Here is an 11,004-nt window from a genome sequence, read left to right as displayed (position 1 = left end):
CTTTGGGCCTATATTAGTAGATTTGGGCTCATTTTGCTTTATTAGTCAAAAAATTAATTCATATAGTTTCCTCTTATTAAAGCTACTTCTTTTTTTGGTAATAGGTTTATTGCCGTATCGCTAATGACTTGATTTGTGAACTGTGATTTATTCTATACTTTCTTGTCAAATTTAGTAGAAAGTATTTTGGGGAAAAAAAGTAAAGAGAAGTATCTTTCCTGTGGACCTATCATGGTCTCTTGCGTTTTGGTTAGGCAAAGTGTTATTACTATTAATCTCATAATTAATCACTGAAAGTTTGTTACTCGAATATTTATTTTTGAATAAATGTTGTTATATAAATGTCAGTTGGTTCTTTTTGTTAGCCAAGCATCCAATGCTTGAAGTTAGTGTTTTTTTTTTGCGTGTTTGTAAATTTACCAACCTGTTTTCTTCGTGGTCATGATTAGACATACGTAAAACACCGGATATATATTCTAAACACACAGATTAATTAAAAGTGTTAAAAATAACGTCGGCATACAAAATATATGCTAAAAGATAGGAGTACATTTTTAGTGTGAACTATACGGTTCCAAAGTAACATCACATCCCACCTATAATTATTTTCAGGTTACGGAATCAACTCCCGTTGTTTCTCTTTTGGTTAAAGTAGTATTAATGATAACGATGTGATTAAGAATTTAAGAGTAGACACAATGATGAAGAAACATCTGGAAATATAAAAAGGTTGTTAGTACTAGAGATATTAGGTGTATAATTGTATTTTATCGTAAGTTTACTGTCTAAGTATCAAACTTTATCGGTTTTGTGCATGTGTTGTTTTCCTTAAAAATCAATACGAGATTTACTTCGCCTTGTAACTAATATTGATTCTCCCATTGCTGTAAATCTATGCCGTCGTGAGTATACACACTTTTAGTTACTTTTCTGTTCTTTTATGACGAATAAAAAAGGATATTGTCGTCGACAAGAGAAAGAACACAGATAATTTAACAACTAATTAAACAACACTCCAACTCCAACATGATAAAAACATGTTACCAACGCTCTCAGTTTTTCGTTAGGATCTTCCCATTACTCGGAGTTTGATTTGAACACAAGAATATCTCTGGATTTCATTTTTGCTTCTAATTTATATAATATATGTGGAAAACATATGCAATTCTCTAATTTAATTAGCAAGCAGTTCTGATAAATTACAAACATAAAAGTGATAGGACGTTTTAAGTTTAGTATATGACAAAATCTTTATTGCGTAAATAATCTTATACCAATCCAATCGAAGGAGACAATGACTCACTATCGTACAAGCAACCGCCTATACAATTAATCGGTAGCTTTCATTTTTCTTGCTCAAATTGAAAGTTACCACATTGGTGTTGTTTGCATTGCCACGATCGTCTGCTCTTCTGTAACGATTGAACTACATTCTCCGTAAAGAAGTAAATAACCATAATTTCCTCTTTTTTATTCTTATAACCAACGGTTTTATTCAGCTTGTAAGTTATAATATACCGTGTTCCAAAAAAAAAAAAAAGAAGTTATAATATACCACTTACTCAGTTGTTACTAAGTCTAGCTACATAATGTGAAATGATTAATTGATTGAAAACTGGTTACGTGTTTACATCTAATTAGCACTAATCCACGAGTTGATTACACTAGAGACACTTTTTAACTTTCTATTACACCTATAGATACTTCTTACATGTGACACACTTTATTGTGGACCAACAACAGATTATGGATAATTTTGTCCTAAATGGAAATGACACTTGTGGATGGGTGATTTGTGGACGAGTGATGCGTGGTTGGGTGATTTGTGAATGGGTGATGTGTGAATGAGTGATGTTAATGTGTTTATAATAGATAACGTGGACCAACTCTATGTTTTGATTCCATAAAACTATACAACAATACGTGGATAAAGATTCATGTTACTAAAATTATATCATAAACGTGGACAATGACTTTATTATCTACAATACAAACACTTGGCTTCTTCAGCTCAATTGATAAATTATCTGCAATTAAACTTCAATCAAAATGAGAAAGAGATGATACTGTGAGTATGAGCGGAGAAAAAAATCGAAGAAGCGTTTACCTTTTATCGGAGAGTAATAGATCTTGCATGTCAGAGATTTCTGATCTAACGAATTTTCGTTTTGTCATGATGTGGATGGATATAATTTTGATTAGAGTTGAATTTAGATTCCGAGATGATGAATGAAATCGAAGGAATATTGTCCATGTCCACAACTAGTTTATAATTCTGTTAAGATGTTCATGTCCACAACTAATTTATAATTCTGCTATTCACGCTTTGGTGTCAACGTCCACATTTTGTTTACACATTAATATATATAATATATATATGAACATGGATCTTAAAAGATAAATAATTTTATATATAGTTTATTAAGACAATTATTTTTGTTTAATATATTTTAGAACTTGAAATAAAAGTAAATAAATACATAAAGTAGAATAAGAAAAATAATAGAATGAAATAAGAAGAAGAGAGAGATTCTCTTTAGTTTAGGGTTATAAGAGTTTTTTTCATAAAAAAAAATGTGTTTCAAATGATAAGTGATAAGTGTGTTATAATATAATATAAAATAAAGTGTGTTTCAAGTGACATTATTTTAACAATTAGGTGTATTTTGACTTCTTGCATCCTCTCTACTCTTAGTCATGATTCTTAGTCGGCTAGCTATCTGACACGTACGAAATCGTGTTCTCGCAACTGACACGTTATCAATGAGACAGAAGGGTGTCGTCATACGTCAGAAAGCGTTTTTAAAATGCATACAACAGTCGTTACGAAGAAACCTTGCTGTCACTGTCAGTCAGGTGGCAGCACCCGACTTTGTTTTAATTTTTACTGAGTTTTCTCGCCTGTCTCAGCTTCTTTTATTCCATATAGTTTTGTTATTTTGTATTTACACTCAATTATTACGGTTTGTTATGTTAACTAATAATGTCGACTATAACATTATAAAAGCTTCTCTCTCTTCTTCGTTCTCTCCTCAAAATCCTTCACGAAGAAGAAGATGAGATGAAGCTTTTGTCTGTCGCCGTTCTTTTTCGGTGACTGGTGACTCCGGTATATCTCAGTCGGTTTGAGGAGTATATCCGGCATCTGTTTCTGGCGGCTCGCGTTCACCTTGACGGAGCTGTCCGGCTTTGTTTCCGCGTCGCGCTCTTCTCGATGGCGACAGCGGCTTCTCACCGGGATTCCCGGTTATCGTTGATTGACGTTTCCGTTTGTTACTCGATCAACCGTCTCTCTTCTCACATCTCTGTTTGATGTTGGGTGGATTGTAGATGACTGAATTTTCTTTGAAGCGTCGATCTGGTGTGCGGCTAGGATATATGGGAAGATCGCTCTGAGTGAGGCTTTCTTCATCCGTTTGATAGACTTCCGGTGGTTTACCGGAATCAGTTGATCGCTCTCCGAGGAAAGGCGATCAAACAACAAGGTAGCTGCGGTGAGGATCCTGTTCCGGTGGCTTCTGGCGAAAACGACGCCAAGGTTCCGGCGGTGTTCTTCATCGAAGCGGTGAAAGCGTGGGGTATTGAGCAACACGTGTTGCCTCATTGGCGAGGATTTCAACACGTGTTAGTTTCAAGCTAATACCTCGGCACGTGGCACGAGTGGAGAATCTCGGGATTTCTGGATCGAATCTAACGGGTTTATGGGCGTCGACTTGTGTGACGCAGTCCGGGTTGTTTGTTTAGGCTTATGACCCAATCGGGTTATGTTAGTTGGGCTTTATGTTTTTTTAGGCTTTGTATGTGTGTTTTTGGCCTTAGACCCTCTAATAAATACTATATGGAAAAAAAAAAAACTAATAATATCGACTAATAATGTGAAATAAAATACGAGACATTCCAACACAAATCTAACCTACACTTTACAGGTGCTCCTAGTGGTTTTGGCGCTTTACAGAACTCTCTACGCGTATTATTTAAAAAGGGAGCCTCTATGATCTTGTTCTACATGATTATTTAATTGAACGGACGATCCTTTAGAATAAAACATTAATTTATTAACTATGCTTTTAAGAAAATCATTCCGTATACGTGGGATAGTGTGAAATGGTGAGTGCAAATCGCCTATTCGTATTGGAACTCATTTTATTTTTCACTCTAAAATAGATGATAGAATTAAAATGCTCTAATAATATTCTGTTTTTTACTCTGTAATAGAGTAAAAATGGGTTAACTCTATATATAGAGTAAATTGTATTTTTGTTTATCATTCTGTTTTGCACTTTAAAATAAAGCACCATTACAATATGTCACAAATCTATTATAGAATTACTTTATTTTAAAATAAAAAATGGGATGAATCATTAGAGATAGTCTTAACACCTCAGATATGCAAACAGTTATTCGTCACTAAAATGAAATTCCCCGCAAGTTTCGTTTACTCGCGTGTTTCCGCATTTTGTGAAACACGATAGATCATTTGTCGCCCCTCGAACAATTAAAATGAAGACAAACAAATAAACCTTGGTTATGTTATAAACCATATTGTGGATGTTCATAACCGGCCCATCCATAAACCGGCCCGTCCGCTTAGAGAGAGAGAGCCGGCGACCACTTTCCTTTTCTCTTTAGGTTTATGATTTGTACTATTTCCTTTTTCCTTGTTTCCTTTTTCCATGACGGTTTAGGATCTTGTAATTCCCTATATATGTAAAGGGCACCTTAGGTTTATGAATAAGTGAATAACACAGAACTTTTCCGTAAGTTTCACAACACGTTATCAGCACGATTCTCTAAAACCCTAAGCTAAAAGTTCCCGACTCAAACCCTAATTCCCTCGGCAATAATCCTTGTCGGCGTGAACCTTCAATCCCGATCGAGAACCTTCATCCCGTATTCAAGGCGTTCCCGATCTCAGCTAGTTCGCGACCCGATCTCAGCTCGCGACCGACAATATCAGCAAGTTACAGTTCGCGACCCGATTTCTGCTCGCGACAGGCGATCTCAGCTTGTCCGACCAACGATCTCGATCTAGTTCGTGACCCGATCTCAGCAACGTTCCAGCTCACGATCTCCTCTTGTTCGTGGTCCATTCAACCCAATCGGAGGTTAAGGTAATAATCGAAACCTTAATGATCTGAATCGAAACCCTAATGATCTAATCGAAACCCTAATGATTTAATGATTAAAGATGAAACTCCAAAACCTTAAACCTTAACCGCATATATGCATATTGCATATTATGCATGAAATCGACAAAACCATAATGCTAAGACATGTTCGATTTTATTCAAACCCTAAACTAAAGTTTCAGATTCGAAATTGATTGATTGATTAATTGATAAACCTGGTTGAATGTTTTGAAATTGAAATTGTATGCTAGCCTTGATTATTTGATTGAAATCGTATACTTGAAATTGAAATTGATTAATTGAACCGATTGAATGTTTTGAGATAGAAACCGCATGCTAGAATGTTTGTTTTCACACGTTTTTCAACCTGATCAAAATTCGACCAACATGTCTAGGTTGCTAGTATGAACCCCATGATGCTTGCTTGATTGTTTGATTGCGGTTACATGATTTCATTCTTATGAACAATTAGATCTCGTATGCTAGGCTGTATAACCGCATGAACATATAGTAATTGCTTGAACATATCTTGTTTGGCCGTGAGACTTGTTTGATGAACATTACCGCATGAATTGCTTGCATCATTACCGTATGCATTGATTGCACCATATCCGCATGAACACATTACACATTTAAAGATCTAAAGTATAAAATATATGATTTCAGATGTCGAAAATTAACAACTTGGATTTTGCTGCCCTAAATCTCTCGAGAGATAATTACTTACAATGGGCACTTGATACTAAGATCATCATGAAATCAAAGGGACTCGGTGAATGTATCACCGAGGATAATAATGCAAGTGAAAAAGATAGATACAGGTCTATCTTGATTATTCGCCATCATCTTGCTGAGAGTCTCAAAGATCAGTATTTGAAAATTGAGAATCCCTTAGACCTTTGGACAGAATTGAAAGCAAGATATGATCACCAAAGAACGGTGATATTACCAAAGGCTATGTATGATTGGAGGAATCTCAGAATCCAGGACTATAAGTCCGTGGATGAGTATAACTCAGCCCTATTTAAGATAGTTTCTAAATTGAAACTGTGTGGTGAGGATATAACAGATAAGAATATGCTAGAAAATACCTTTTCCACCTTCCACACAAGTAATGTATTGTTACAACAACAATACTGTGAGAAGGGCTTCACAACATATGATAATCTGATCTCATGTATATTGCTCGCTGAGAAAAATAATGAATTATTGATGAAAAACAGTGAATTGAAACCTCCTGGATCAACCCCACTACCTGAAGCACATGTGGCCGCAGAGGCAAAGAAAGAATCTAACCACGTCTAGAACAATGGCCAACATGGTCGTGGCCGTGGAAGATGGCAAGGACGTGGCTGTGGCCGAAAATCCTTTGGTCGTGGAAAAGGAAACTATTATGGTCGAGACCGTGGCCAAGGAAACTCCTTTGGCCGTGGTCGTGGCCGAGGCCATGGTATCTCCTTTAAACCATAACACTCGACCAAATCCGTGTGCCATAGGTGTGGAATGGGTAACCATTAGGCTAAAACATGTAGGACTCCCAAACATCTTGTTGACCTTTACTAAGAGAGTTTGAAAGGGAAGAATCTTGAAGCAAATTTGATCTATCAAGATGGTGAAGATGATATTGATCATGAACGAGATGATCTTATGGATTATGAAACTTCTGATTGTCTAAAAGAATCAAGTTGATTTCGGCATCAAGCTTTTGTGTTCTTTTGTTTTTGTGCTTTCTATGTTTTTGTTATTTCTTTAGACTTGTTTTTATATTAAAACTTAATGAATGAATGATTTTGATATGAAGTTTCAAAAATATCATCCTATGATTCTTGTTTTGAAGAATGAAAGATAACATGGATATATTCGTGGTGGACAGTGGGTCAAGCCATACGATATTAAGAGACAAACTAACACTTAAGAACGCCAACATACGTACCATAGCGGGTATAGCCAGTCTAATAGAAGGCTACGGCCAGGCTAATATATTATTGCCAAAGGGTACGCATCTAGAAATATCTGATGCATTATATTCACCCAACTCAAAGAGAAACCTATTAAGTTTTAAAGATATCCGAATGAATGGTTTTCATATTGAGACTAAGGGCGAAGGAAACAAAGAGTTCTTTCAGATAATTGAAATCGCCCAAGGCCATAAGAAAGTCTTAGAGACTATACATGCACTCTCTACTGGTCTTTACTATGCCAAAGTCAGTATGATAGAGGCTAATGCCATGGTAAACAGAGTGTTCACCGAAAATTTCACTCTTTGACACGACCGGCTTGGCCATCTCGGTTCGAGCATGATGCGAAAATTGATATTGAATACAAATGGGCACACATTGAAAGAAAGAAGAGTTATCCCTAAGAATCTCACGTGTGTAGCATGTTCACAAGGGAAACTCATTGTTAGGCCATCACCAGTTAAAGTGACTAAGGAAACAATAAACTTTATGGAAAGAATACAAGGAGACATTTGTGAACCAATACACCCACTTTGTGGGACGTTCAGATACTTTATAGTTCTCATTGATGCGTCCACAAGATGGTCGCATGTATGTCTATTATCAACCCGCAACTTGGCGTTTGCGAGGTTACTTGCTCAGATAATTCATTTAAGAGCTCACTTCCCAGATTTTCCTTTAAAGACAAATCGTCTTGATAATGTTGGTGAATTCACGTCCCAAGCGTTTAATGATTATTGTATGTCCATGGGGATAAGTGTAGAACATTCTGTGGCACATGTACATACACAAAACGGCTTGACCGAATCCTTTATCAAACGCATACAGCTAATTGCTATACCATTACTTATGAGATCAAAACTCTCGGTCTCAGGTTGGGTACATGCCGTTTTACATGCGGCCGAACTGATTCGCATCAGGCCATCTAATGAACATAGATATTCCCCATCACAATTACTTACGGATCACGAGCCAGACATATCCCATCTTAAGACATTTGGATGTGTCGTTTATGTACCAATTGCACCACCACAGAAAACTAAGATGGGTCCTCAAAGGAGGATGGGGATATATGTTGGATATGACTCTCCCACAATAATTAAGTACCCCGAGCCAACTACGGGTGACTTATTTAAGGCCAGGTACGCGGATTGTCATTTTAATGAATCCAACCATCCAACATTAGGGGGAGATAACAATTAGCTGGTAAAAGAAATTACATGGAATCAAACATCTTTGTCCTGACAAGATCCTCAAACTCAAGAATTTGATTTAGAAGTCCAAAAGATAATAAATTTACAAAAGCTAGCTAATCAATTGCCAGACTCTTTTGTTGACCCGAAGAGAGTAACAAAGTCATATATACCAGCTGCGAATGCACCAATTCGCATTGATGTCCAAGAAGGACACAATCAAGTTGCTACAGAGTCTAGAACACGTTTGAAACATGGTAGACAAATAGGTTCCAAAGATAAGAACCCTCGGAAAACAAAGAAAGGTGCTGAGAATGAATCTGAGGCTAAAGAAACCCTAGACATGGCCGCAGTCGAACCTAAGGCCTTAGACATGGCCGAACCTAAGGTGCCTAATAATGATGCTTGGGCCGCCAAGCTTCAAGGTACTAAAGGTCCTGATAATAATGAGATCTCAATCAATTATGTCTTGTCTGGAATACAATGGAACAGAAAAAATGTCGACATTGATGATATATTTGCATGCAATGTAGCACTTGAAATCATGATATAAACGAGGATCATGAACCCACGTCTATCTTATAGTGCACTCAACGATCAGATTGGATTAAATGGAAAGAAACTATAAACGTGGAGTTAAATTCTTGTAAGAAAAAGGATGTCTTTGGTCCAATAATTCGGATACCTTTTGATATCAAATCAATTGGATATAAATGGGTCTTTGTGAAGAAAGGAATGAACATGGTGAAATCGTGAGATATAAAGCACGACTTGTTGCACAAGGATTCTCACAGAGACCAGAAATAAACTATGAGGAGACATACTCCCCTGTGGTGGATGCTACTACTTTTAGATTCCTAACAAGTCTGGCTATAAGAGAGAAATTAGACTTGCGGTTAATGGATGTAGTAACTGCATATTTATATGGTCCACTGGATAATGAGATATACATGAAAGTATCAGAGGGTATTGAGCTGAAAAACAAAGCAAGTTCTCGAGAACAACATTATATAAAGTTGAACAAATCACTTTATGGATTGAAACAATCAGGTCGAATGTGGTACAATAGACTAAGCGAGTACTTAGTGAAATAGGGCTATAAGAATGATCCGATCAGCCCATGTATATTCATTAAGAAATTCGACAAGGGCTTTGTGATCATAGCAGTGTATGTTGATGACCTGAATATCCTATGAACCTCTGGAGAAATCTCCTAAACCGTTGAATATCTTAAGAAAAAATTTGAGATTAAAGAATTAGGAAAAACGAAATTTTGTTTGGGATTACAGATTGAGTACATTAAGGATGGAATCCTTGTGTATCAAATGGCATATACAGAGAAAGTACTCAAATGATTTAACATGGACGAGTCTCACCCATTGTCTAGCCCCATGGTCGTGAGATCTCTTGGTCTGGACACATATCCTTTTGGTCCTAAGAAGGACGATGAAGAAGTCCTTGGTCCCGAAGTGCCATATCTCAGTGCCATATCTCAGTGCCATAGGAGCTTTAATGTATCTGGCCAGCCGGCCAGACATATGTTTTACCGTGAATCTATTGTCTAGATTTAGCTCATGTCCGACCCAAAGACACTGGAACAAGATTAAACATATTCTTCGTTACCTACAAGGAACGAAAGACTTGAGTTTATTTTATACTAACCAAAACAAAGAATGGTTAGTTGGTTTTGCTGATGCAGGTTATCTCTCGGATCCGCACAATGCTCGATCTCAGACAGGTTATGTCTTTACACACGGTGGTACAACTATATCATGGCGATCCATGAAACAAATGATCACGGCTACATCGTCCAATCATGCCGAGATATTGGCCATCCATGAGGCCAGCCGTGAGTGTGTCTGGTTGCGGTCCATGACCCAACACATTTGAGTCGATTGTGGGATGTCCAAAGGGAAGGACACACCGACCATCATGTACGAGGACAATGCCGCATGCATAGCTCAGCTTAAGGACGGTTACATCAAAGGAGATAGGACGAAACATATTCTGCCTAAGTTCTTGTTTACACATGAGTTACAGAAAGCCGGCGAAGTTCAAGTACTCCAAGTTCGTTCAAGTGACAATTAAGCTGATCTATTCACCAAGTCGCTTCCAATCTCAACGTTCAGGAAGCTTATGCATCAGATTGGGATGCGTCGACTGAAAGACCTTCAGTGAGGTACAAAACAGGGGGAGTAATTCGTGTTGTACTCTTTTTCCTTCACCATGGTTTTATCCCATTGATTTTTCCTGGTAAGATTTTAATGAGGCAACATCCAAAGCGTATTACAATCTCTTAATAGTTATGACATCCAAGGGGGAGTGTTATAAACCGTATTGTGGATGTCCATAATCGGCTCATCCATAAACCGGCCCGTCCGCTTAGAGAGAGAAAGAGTCGGTGGACACTTCCCTTTTCTCTTTAGATTTATGATTTTTACTATTTTCTTTTTCCTTGTTTAATTTTTCCATGACGGTTTAGGATAGGGGTGTTCAATCCGGATATCGGTTCGGTTTCGGTTCGGTTTTTTCGATTTTTCGGTATTTCGGTTAGTAAAATATAACTACCATTCTAAATCCATATTTACTTCGGTTCGGTTCGGTTTATATACCGTCGGTTTTCGGTTTATTCGGTTTTATACCAAAAACCATAATTCTTTATTTTAGGAACATATTATATGAATTTTAGAGTCTTGTTGTCAACACATTCATTTATTAAAAAAT

Source organism: Brassica oleracea, chromosome C9, assembly GCF_000695525.1.
Source record: "Brassica oleracea var. oleracea cultivar TO1000 chromosome C9, BOL, whole genome shotgun sequence".
NCBI classification, from domain to species: Eukaryota; Viridiplantae; Streptophyta; class Magnoliopsida; order Brassicales; family Brassicaceae; genus Brassica; species Brassica oleracea.
The sequence above is the reverse complement of the archived record's forward strand: the minus strand, read 5'-3'. Positions refer to the sequence as shown.